This window comes from Asparagus officinalis, chromosome 3, assembly GCF_001876935.1.
Source record: "Asparagus officinalis chromosome 3, Aspof.V1, whole genome shotgun sequence".
In the NCBI taxonomy this organism is placed as follows: domain Eukaryota; kingdom Viridiplantae; phylum Streptophyta; class Magnoliopsida; order Asparagales; family Asparagaceae; genus Asparagus; species Asparagus officinalis.
In genome coordinates, this window is record NC_033796.1 from 99,004,924 (window position 1) to 99,017,181 (window position 12,258).

The following is a 12,258-nucleotide window of genomic DNA, read 5'->3' on the forward strand; positions in this document are numbered from 1 at the left end:
TAACTCAACAATCCCATAAGCTCATATTGTAAATAGCTAAATGCCCAATCCAATAACTACGTGGAGTAATAACTCTATCTCCAACCATACCATCAATAATCCATCACATGTCAAAAATATGTCAATATGTATTACTTAAAGTCCAACACGAGGACTTTCGTAGTTTATAGTCTGGCAAAAGGACTTTAGTAGCTTATAGTCCAACATGAGGACTTTAATAGTTTATAGTCCAACACGAGAACCCTCATAACTCATAGTCCCTCATAAGGACTTCAATAGTTTATAGTCCAACATGAGGACTCTGATGATTATAGTCCAACACGAGGACTCTCATATAAATAATGTATGAAACAACATCTAAACTGTTCACCTGCATGTCCCGGTGAATAAAACTAAGACTCATGTCTGTACTCAACTCATGTACACAATTCTCAGTGTATAACAAACCCAAATAACCCAGATATTATTCCAGTCACACAAACCTAAACACAACAGGACAAAACAGCAAAAATTCCCAGCGGTCGACCTCCACGGTTGACCGTGACTGGAGCAGAAGCTTACTTCTTCTGTGCAAGGCACGCGGTCAACCGCCACGGTCAACTGCGTAAAAGCAGAAACCCTAGTTTGGTTTCTGTTCTACGTGGGTTCGATCCAAAACTTCCGTGCGATAATTATAGGTATTATTAAACCTTCATAAATGATTTAGCATAACCAGAACATGTGATTTACAGACTCATCACTATAGATAAAACAAATCAAAACTTAAACATGTATATTTCATGTCGAAACCTTCGAAAACAAATATTTTTCTTACAAAACTCTTGTTAGAAGTATTTCCAGATCTAGATCTACATTAAGAAATTCGTGTGTGATCTTTATTAACTGAAAACTTGTTCTTCTGCATCATAAAATAATAAGATCTATCTTTATACAAAGAAAATAACATATTAGGCTCACAAATCGCAAGAAAACATTAGAAAACAAATCTAAAAGTAGGGGTGTAGGGTTAAGCGAGATGAAACTCGCCTGAGGGGTGAAGAACAACTGAAAATGACGCTGGAAAAGATCCTCCTACGCTGAACGTTGCTAGAACTCACCAAAATTCTCCAAAACTCGCCAAGAAATGTCTAAAGAAAGAGCTAGGATTTGCAAGAGAGAGAGAAGAGGCTACTAGGGTTTTCTCAAGTGAAGAAAAAGGCTCTCACGAACTAAAACTATATATATGAGCCCACAAACCCGACCCAAAAACCCCAAACTGACCCGAAAAGAATAAAACTGGCAAAACTCCTAGTGGTCGACCGCGCAAGAGACAGAGGCCTACTATCACTGCTACGGCGCGGCGGTCGACCGCCACGGTCGACCGCTGGCAGGCTTTCTCTTGTTTGTGCATGTTGTGTGTGTGTTGGTCTTGACACTTGGTCTCTCTCATATAAAATATACTTGTTTGATCCCTAAACACTTGTTATCCCATTCATCTATGATATAAACATATATTTCATAATAAAAACTCATTTATCAAATTTCACAGGGTTTTACAGTCTTTTTTTTTTTTTTTCTTATTCATTTATATTTGGGAATAACCATTAAGAGATCATTTGTTCACTAAATTATATATGAGACCAAACTATGTGCCTTTTGTTTATTCTTCTATAGAGTAGCTAAATGTAACAAATCAAGCTAATTTAGGGTGTGTTTAGCAATCACTTAAAACTAGGTCAGATTCAATAATGGCACATTTCTTTCCTAAACCAGTTTAGAGTTGGAAAGTGGGTGCTAGTCCAACACTAAATTGGTTTTAAGGCTTTATTTTGGGCTAAGAAGAACTAGTCCAGAACCGCCCAGTTTTTGTCAATCACAAATTAACCCAAAACTAGGCAACGTTTGGTGCTAATCTAATTTCTAAGAGTTGCCAAACACTTCCTTAGATAAGCCAAATATATACATATATATGTTTAATTGGCTATTATGACGCCATATGATATGTCATAAACAGCTCCAGTCATGTCTCCAAATTATCGACTGCTGTAGAAGAAATCATACCGACACAATGATGAAATTGAATTTCAATCAAGCCTCAATTTGGGGGCCTCTCTCTCTCTCTCAAATTGTTGAGAATCAGTCATGTCACTTTATATTAGATAATTTCCTTTATTGTCAAATATACCTATTATTTTTGCATATGCATGTGTTTGTGTGTAGCTTATAAATAATCTTCAACGGTAGGTATATATAGGCCTGTTCAATCGGACTAGTCGGGCCCGGGCCCGGTTTACGACACAATGATGAGATTGAATTTCAATCAATCCTCAATTTGGGGGCCTCTCTCTCTCTCTCTCAAATTGTTAAGAATCAGTCATGTTACTTTATATTAGATAATTTCCTTTTTTGTAAAATATACCTATTATTTTCGCATATGTATGTGTTTGTGTGTGGCTTATAATTAATCTTCAATGGTAGGTATATATAGGCATATTCAATCGGGCTAGCCCGGACCGGCCCGGCCTAGTAAACTGGGCTCGGGCTGGGCAAAACCCGTTGCCCAGGCCCGAGCGGGCCGGGCACCGGGCTGACTTAGTCATTTTCTCTTTTTTTTTACTTTTTTTCTTTTTTTTTTGCTTAAATTTTTTTTTTGTTAAAAAAAATTAAGAGTAAATAACAATAAATTAAGCAAAATTTTGATAAAAAATCAATCTTATTATTAGTCACTTGTAATTATATAATTTACAGATACAAAAAATCATAGAAAGTAATAAAAATAAATTCTTTATTAATAATTACTAACAATTACAAATTTATTTTAGAATTTGTCGCATCATAATAGATGAATATATCCTAACTAGGTTGGCATCTACTTATCTATATCACTACAATTTGTAACTCTTACCAAAATAATTTATCATAAATTTTCAACTAAGAAATAAGAATTACAAAATTATGAGTATTTCTACATTTCTACTCTTTATCTCTATCTCCTATTACCAACTCATCAATTTTATCTTCAATACTAGCCATCCGATCGATGCCTTGAGTTCTCTTCTCATACCTCCACCAATCTTGTAGGCACATTACCGCCTGTACGGTAGATAGATCTAGCAATGTCCTATGGTCGTTGTCACGCCCTACTTCCTAAAATACTCAGGAATCGAGACGCGAACAAGACCATGACGTATTAGACTGAGAAAAAAATAAGTACTAGACTTTCTACTCAATCTAATATGCTAAACATCAAGCAATATAAAACAAAGGTACAGGTCCCCAATCACAGTAGCGAGAATACAATAAACAACTCAGAATAAAATGGTACATATCACAACTAAAATATCATCTCAGACATAATATTCGGGCCAAACATGCTACAAAGGTAAACAAGGACCATTGAACAACTAAAGGAAATAACTAAGCTTCAGCTTCTTCTTCTCCTCTGTCTGCAAAGCACTCCTGCTGAGAATACTCTGGCTCATACCAAACCTGTCCGTCCTCCAAATCTGACGTACAACCTGAAAGAACAGGAGTACGTCAGCGTGTGTGGCACACGACAAGATCCCAAAAGGAAGAATGGAAACGGTCGAACGACCAATGCAATAACAATAATAATGAATAGAAACTTGCAGTTGGAATACTAACAAGCTAGATGCAATCCACCACTAGAGTATAACAATCAGAAGAATTCATAAACATCCGTGTAACAAGATCATACAATTAAATGGAATTAATTCTTAAAAATCTACAACACGAGACGTAGTACGCCGTGCGAAATAATCCAAACAAGGAAACTCTCATGTATATACCATATGTCTCAAATTATAGATAATTAAATATTATAATCCAAACAAGGAAACTCTCATGTATATACCATATGTCTCAAATTATAGATAATTAAATATTAATCACGATCTATGTATGAAAAGAATATACCATATGTCTCAAATTATAGATAATTAAATATTAATCACGATCTATGTATGAAAAGAAATATAACTAGTCCGCATCTCATAAGAATCCATAATCATCTAAGGTGATAACCTATATAATGTGATAATAAAGGAAATTTCTAAGCGTAGATATTAAACAAAGCCTACCATAGGACACACAAGCATATTATGCTTATTTTACATGTTATTTAAATTAGAGAAGAATATTTTCATATATATAATCGGGTCCCCGTAAACCTGTCCGGGGGCCACACCTTCAATTCAAGTATTGGCCCTTTGGCCCATGTATATATATAACTCGCGATATCAGGAAAGCGCATGTACCAGTTTATATACATGTTATATTCTCCGTCTAATTCTCCTTTATAAACCCCATGTTTGTTAGTTTAATTTAAGTAACTGTGCATGAAATATTGTGCACTAGCCATGGAGTTACCGTGGAATGATTTCTGTAAAATTATGAAAATAACCGTGACCCATAACATGTCCGATCAAGAGTGCATCGTCTAGTCGATGCTATAATAGTAATAAACAAGGAAACCTCCTATCGGGATATCAATATCAAGGGGACTCGGAACTCCTCACATCGGGATATCGATGTCGAGGCGAGTATAGCCATGCTTTGAAGCACGTTTATAAATCATATTTTTAACATGAGTCGTCTTTATGTATAGTCTCTCCTATTGGATAACAACTAGGTGATAAAGTAACAAATTTCCATGCAGTCATTCATCAAACAAATCCCACACATATAATAACATATCACAATCTAATCTATGTATGTAATTCATAACAGATCTAAATATTAAAAGACGAGTCAATGAGCAAAAGGGATCTTGCTACTATTATCTATTCTAAAATAATCCTTTAAAAATAATAAACTTATTAATTCAGATAATCCTTTTCCAAAAAATATTCTTTAAAATTGTTTCTAATAATTAATAAGTAGTCTTCAAAAATCATAAAACTTATTTATCTAAAATAATCCCTTTACAAAATAATTTCTTTTAAATTAATTTTCATTATAATAATCTCAAATAGTCCTTTATTCCAAAATAAATTCTTTTAAACTGTTTCTCATTATACTAATTCAAAACTAGTCTTTAGGAATCATAAATATATTTATTTAAAATAATTCTTTTCTCATTATGGTAATTCTAAAAATAATCTTAAAATATTTTCTCTCAAAACATCTCGTAATTAATCATAAACTATTTTTGAACATATCCACTCATCATATATAGCACCACTTCACAAATATAACCACCGTAATATTATCAACAAATCCACACAGATAATAACATATCAGTCTAATCTATACAATTAATTAATATCAGATATAAATATTAAAATGACGAGTCAAAGAAAAGTGGGATCTTGCCTACGAGGTTTTTGTCGAATGGATCAACATTGACATACGAGACTACGGCCCAAAAGTAAGGCAGCGACGACGGTGAGATGGCGACGATGGCGCTGTTTGGGGACAGCAATGACAACAGAGTTCGTCCAATCTGGAGTACACCAGGTGGAAGAGGAGGTGGTGGTGATGGGGGAGGTTGTAGGGGTAGTTGACGGCCAGAGAGAGGAGAAGAGGCAGAGGTCACCACGGTGAGCGGAGGAGGCGGGCCTGCTGGACGACGTCGAGGCTGGGCTGTTTGGTGGGATGCTATCAAAAGGAGAGGGGAGGGTCAAAGTTTGGTGGGCGACGGTGAAGGAAGAGGGGAGGTAAAGAGGCTTGACGGGCTGCTGCGGCGTCGAGGTTGGTCATCGGAGTTCGGGGCTGAGGGAAGCTTGGCGAAGAGAGGCGGAGAGGAGTGGCAACGGTGGTTTGGTGGTGAAGGGGTGGTTAGAGGCATCGGCGGTGAGGAGCGAGGGCTTGAGAGGGGAGTAGGTTAGCACGGCGGGGTGAGCAAGTAGGGGCGAGCAAGGTAAGAGGAGGTGGTCAGAGGGTGGTGTGGAGAGGCGGAGGTTGGCTGTTTGTGGTGGTGATGGTGGAAGAGGAGAAAGATGAAGAGGGAGAGGCAGCAGCTGTTGAAGGCGGCTAGAGAGGGAGAGGGAGAGAGACTGAAAGCGAGAGGAGAGATCTGGAGGAACTGAGAGAGAGAGAGAGAGAGAAAGAGAAAAATATTTATATAGGAATATGGATTAGGGTTAAGGAGAAAATCAATATTAATAATTAATAACAATAATAATAATAATAACAATAATAAAAAATTAAATATTAATTTAAAGAGTTTTTTTTACCGTAATAATTAAATTTATAATTAACAAAACTATTAAAAGTAGATTTTTAAATCATAGAAAATTCTAGAAAATCGAGAAAATATAAATACTCTTTTAAAAATAATAATTTTAATATTTTAAAATACTAAAAAATATTTAAACTTGTATTAAAAATTTATGGTCATTATATTCTACCCCCCTTAAAACAAATTCCATCATCGGAATTAAAATAAGGATGATGCACAAAGAACCCGAGGGCAGATATGAAATGATATCCATAAATAGAGGAGAACGTAAAATAATAACAACACAAAATATAAGATGTGACAACTAAGATTCAGCATACATATAGCAGACCATAATAACAATATCATAACACACAGGAATCAATTTTTTCATAAAAGTGGATGGAAAATTACTTCAATTATTAAAATAACATAACATCAATTAAATAATATATACATGTCAAAGGATAAAATTATAATCTCCCAACTAGTTCATAATATCAATATAGTCATACATACTTAGAAAAATAAATTACAAAGTATTTATCAAAAGACGCAGCAATATATATATAACAATATAAAAATAAATATTTGTATACTAATATAAGGTGATATCAAGCAATTTAAAATTAATACCTAGAAGAACAATTAGTAGTGTATGAAAAATTTATGTCATAATAAATACAGTAGTATCACAATCATAAAATATGCTAATTTTTAGTACACATGAGACACAAAAGGTAACAATTACTTTAAAAGAAATACATAGAAAACATAAATATATGTATCATAATAACATGAATACATATACGTAATACACGAATCATTTAAAAGTATGGAACATATATCACGTACAACAAGATTATGATGATAAAAGATATAATGTAACTAAAAACAAAAAGAATTACAAATTGCGTAATTATCAATTAAGTAATGGGAGAAGGTATCAGTCAACATAATAAGAATAAATAAATATGTAAAGCAATAAGAAATCAATTGTATGAATTATGTAAAGTAAATTATTATCACACAAACATATATAAAATCAATAATCATGTTCAGTTGAAATCATGAATATTATTTGTCAAATTAACAAGAAGGCACATATAATCAAAGGAATTAAGATTTACACAATCAATAATAAGAGTATTAACGTAAATCATATATATGTATAAAATAAATCAAGTACATAAACTCAGAATAATAACATAACGAACAGAGTTACATAAATTAGTTAGAATGTAGAAAATGAACAAATCAAAATCATTTAACTAACAGTTAATAATGTTTGTAAAATCAAGGTAATTATTTTTAAAATGATCAAATAAGCATAGTAATACACACAAAACATACAACTAATAAAATTATATTAAAAATATAAGCATAAAAGATCCACACCAATAGAAATACATTGTAAGAGTAAAAGAAAAATAAAATAAAATACAACAATAGTAAAATCAATGCAAAATAGTAATATAAGGAATGCATTTCAACAAAAGGGAGTATATGCTTGAATAGAAAGTAATAACATTTCATAAAATCAGAAGTGAAGTAATACAAAATCATAGTATAATCAAAGTAAACAATAAACATGCACTTAACCACAACAAGCACGCAAGAATATAGTAAATACATAAACAGTATTAATAAATTCATCACCATACAGAGCAAATGTATGTATAGTAAAAAGGCTATCGTAAATTGAATCAATGCTAATAAAGGTAAAAATACATAGCTCAATGAAGTATATGCAAATCAGGCACGGGAAACATTTATACTATCACATACTAGTTAAACATAGTTGTATATAAACACAATATGATAAAATATGTTATAAAAGTGTGTGTAGTAACTGTATAAAACACAACAATTACAAAACAAACATGAATAAATAATAATTATAATAATCATTCGAATCAATAAATAATCATTATAATAATCGTTCGAATCAATAAAATAGACATAAGAGCAAACAAGTGATTCAAAATAGGCATATTATATAAAACATAATAAGGACATAATTATATATGTATTCAACAAATAATATAATAAATAAAAAATATTAGTAAAATTTATAAGGTAAAATAATAAATATAAATAGGATACAACAATAATAATTATTACTGTATAATATTAATTTAGATGTAGCATATATGGCATAGTAGTCAAAATCACATAAATATAATCAGCATAAATATACATAAATAAAGATGTATAATACATAAAACGTGAAGTATGTAAGATAAAATAGATATATAAACAAATAAAAACATAAGAAGAACATAAATTTGTATAATAAAACACCGATATATTGTAGATAAACATACCATGAATGATTAATGAACTTGTGAATATAAACACTGATAATACATGAAACAGAACACGATTAGACACAGTTGATACTAGAAATGATGAATGACTATAAATCAATAAAAAGTATACATCGTAAATATAATAATCTACGTGAATACACTATAATGAAAAGAGAATAGTAAGTATAAAAGAATAAAAAATTAAAACACAACACAAGTAAACAAAAATAATGAATAGAGAATAAACAACAAACAATAACATAAAAAAATCCATAAACACTATAAAATAAATACTGAAACAACATATGTATACAATGTATATTGCTCATGTATTTTTTTTGTCATTTGTGGTAACATACATGTCGATAACGAAGCAAACAAACAACAAATATGCAAATGCACTATAAACAACCCATGAGTAAATACCATACACACCCACAATGCTATTTAAAATTATCTTTTATATTAGTTATAAAAGATTAATAACTAACAATACGAGATAATGTAACAAAAACTATATAATTAGTAACTCAAACTCCAAATCTAACAATATGAATAAATGCTTAAATATCAAAATAGAAATACATTGTTATTAGAAATAACGAAACCAATGGGAATATACTAAAACAACCTAAAAAGACAAAACTGGCTAATAAAAACTATGTATTGAAAATGTTGTAAGTTGAATAATTTAAAGAATAAGAATGTAATGCATGTATAGAATATTAAAATCATGAATTTATTAGTGTCTATCACTAAAAATACGAACAATATATAATAATCTAGAATATAAGTAAATGATAGATGGTATGACAGAAAAAAACGTACACATACACAATGTATATATGCAAAAGTATAATTAAACACATGAAATAATCTAAATATTAGATATGTTATGTGATGTATATGTGAACCCTAGAGCAATGCGAAACACTTAATGAACATGATTTGAACAATTAAAAAATGTATAAATAATGGTTTTCATTAGACTATGTTACATGTACATTTTTAATAAAAAACATATAATATAACACTGTGTGTGATACATAAAATAATATAATAAATAATATAAAATTTAATGCAATCAAACGATACATAAGTCAAATCAAAGAAAACATAGTATAAAAATAATAACACATAAAATAATGACCGGTACGAGGAAAGAGAAGTTATACGAAGAGAGTATAGTCGGGAAGTGACGAGACAGGAAACAATGAGAAGTTTCGGAGTCAAAAGTGATAAGGTAGGGACTAAGACATAATTTTTCAAGAAACTAAGATAAGGGCTAAGTATAGTCTTACGTATGAAATATGATATACATCTAAATTATCTATTATATTTTTACTAGTGGGAATTCGGGACTGTGACCTGTATGGGCCACCATAAAAACCTGTCACGCCCCGTTTTCTAAAATACTCAGGAATCAGGATGCGAACAAGTCCGCGACGTATTAGCCTGAGGAGAAATAAGTACTAGACCTTCTACTTAATATAATACGCTAAGTGTCAAGTAATATAAAGTGAAGGCACATGTTCCCGATCACAGTAGTGAGAATATAATAAACAACTCAGAACAAAATGATACATATCACAACTGAAATATCATTCTAGACATAATATTCGGGCCAAACATGCCCTAATACAAAACAATCCAACTAAAATAATCGATCAAGAAGAAATGGAAGGTGCTACAAAGGTAAACAAGGACCATCGAACAACTAAAGGAAATAATTAAGCTTCAGCTTATTCTTCTCCTCTGTCTGCAAAGCACTCCTGCTGAGAATACTATGGCCCTTACTGAACCTATCCGTCCTCCAAATCTGACGTACAACCCAAGAGAATAGGAGTACGTTAGGGTGCGTGGTACACGGTAAGATCCTAAAAGGAAGAATGGAAACGGTCGAACGACCAATGCAATAACAATAATAATGAATAAAAACATGCAGCTGGAATACTAACAAGCTAGATGCAATCAACCACTACAGTACAACAGTCAGAAGAATTCATAAACATCCGTGTAACAAGGTCATACAACTAAATGGAATTAATTCTTAAAAGTCTACAACACGAGATGTAGTACGTCGAACGAAATAATCCAAACACGAAAACCCCCATGTATATACCATATGTCTCAATTTATAGATAATTATATATTAATTCCGATCTATGTATGAAAAGAAATATAACTCGTCCACATCTCACAAAAATCCATAATCATCTAAGGTGATAACCTATATAAGGTGATAATAAAGAAAATTTCTAATTGTAGATATCAAACAAAGCCTACCATAGGACACCCAAGCTTATTATTCTTATTTTACATGTTATTTGAATTGGAGAAGAATATTTTCATATATATAATCGGGTCCCTGTAAACCTGTCTGGGGGGCCATGCCTTCAAGTCAAGTATTGGTCATTTGGCCCATGTATATATATAACTCGCGATATCAGGAAAGTGCATGTGCCCGTTTATATACATGTTATATTCTCAGTCCAATTTCACTTTATAAACCTCATATTTATCAGTTTAATTTAATTGACTGTGTATGAAATATTGTGCACTAGCCACAGAGTTATCGTGGAACGACTTCTGTAAAACTATAAAAATAACCATAACTCATAACATGTCCGATCAAGTGTGCATCGTCTAGTCGATGCTATAATAGTAATAGTCAAGGAAACCTCATACCGGATATCAATATCAAGGGGACTCAGAACTCCTCACATCGGGATATCGATGTCGAGGTGAGTATAGTCATGCTTTGAAGCACGCTTATAAATCATATTTTAACAGGAGTCATCTTTATGTACAGTCTCTCCTATTAGATAACAACTAGGTGATAAAGTAACAAATTTCCATACAGTCATTCATCAAACAAATCCCACGCATGTAATAACATATCACAGTCTAATCTATGCATGTAATTCATAACAGATCTAAATATTGAAAGACGAGTCAATGAGCAAGAGGGATCTTGCTACTATTATCTATTCTAAAATAATCCTTTAAAAATAATAAACTTATTAATTTAGATAGTCCTTTTCCAAAATAAATTCTTTAAAATTATTTCTCATAATTAATAAGTAGTCTTCAAAAATCATAAACTTATTTATCTAAAGTATTCCTTTTACAAAATAATTTCCTCTAAGTGATTTCTAATCTTTTAAAATCATAAATCTATTTATTTGAAAGTCCTTTTACAAAATAATTTCTTTTAAATTAATTTTCATTATAATAATCTAAAATAGTCCTTTATTCCAAAATAAATTCTTTTAAACTGATTCTCATTATACTAATTCAAAACTAGTCTTTAGGAATCATAAATGTATTTATTTAAAATAATTCTTTTACAAAATAATTTTTTTTCTCATTATGGTAATTCTAAAAATAAGCTTAAAATATTTTCTTTCAAAACATCTTGTAATTAATCATAAACCATTTTTGAACATATCCACTCATCATATATAGCACCACTTCACAAAATATAACCACCGCAGTATTATCAACAAACCTACGCAGATAATAATATATCAGCCTAATCTATACAATTTAATTAATATCAGATATAAATATTAAAATGACGAGTCAAAGAGAAGCGGGATCTTGCCTACAAGGTTTTCGTCAAAGAGACTATGGCCCGCGAGTGAGGCAGCGGCGACGGTGAGTCGACGACGACGGTGCTGTTTGGGGATAGCAACGACGACGGAGTTCATTGGATCTAGAGTGTGTCGGGTGGAATAGGAGGTGGTGGTGATGGGGGAGGCTGCAGGGGCAGTAACAGCGGGG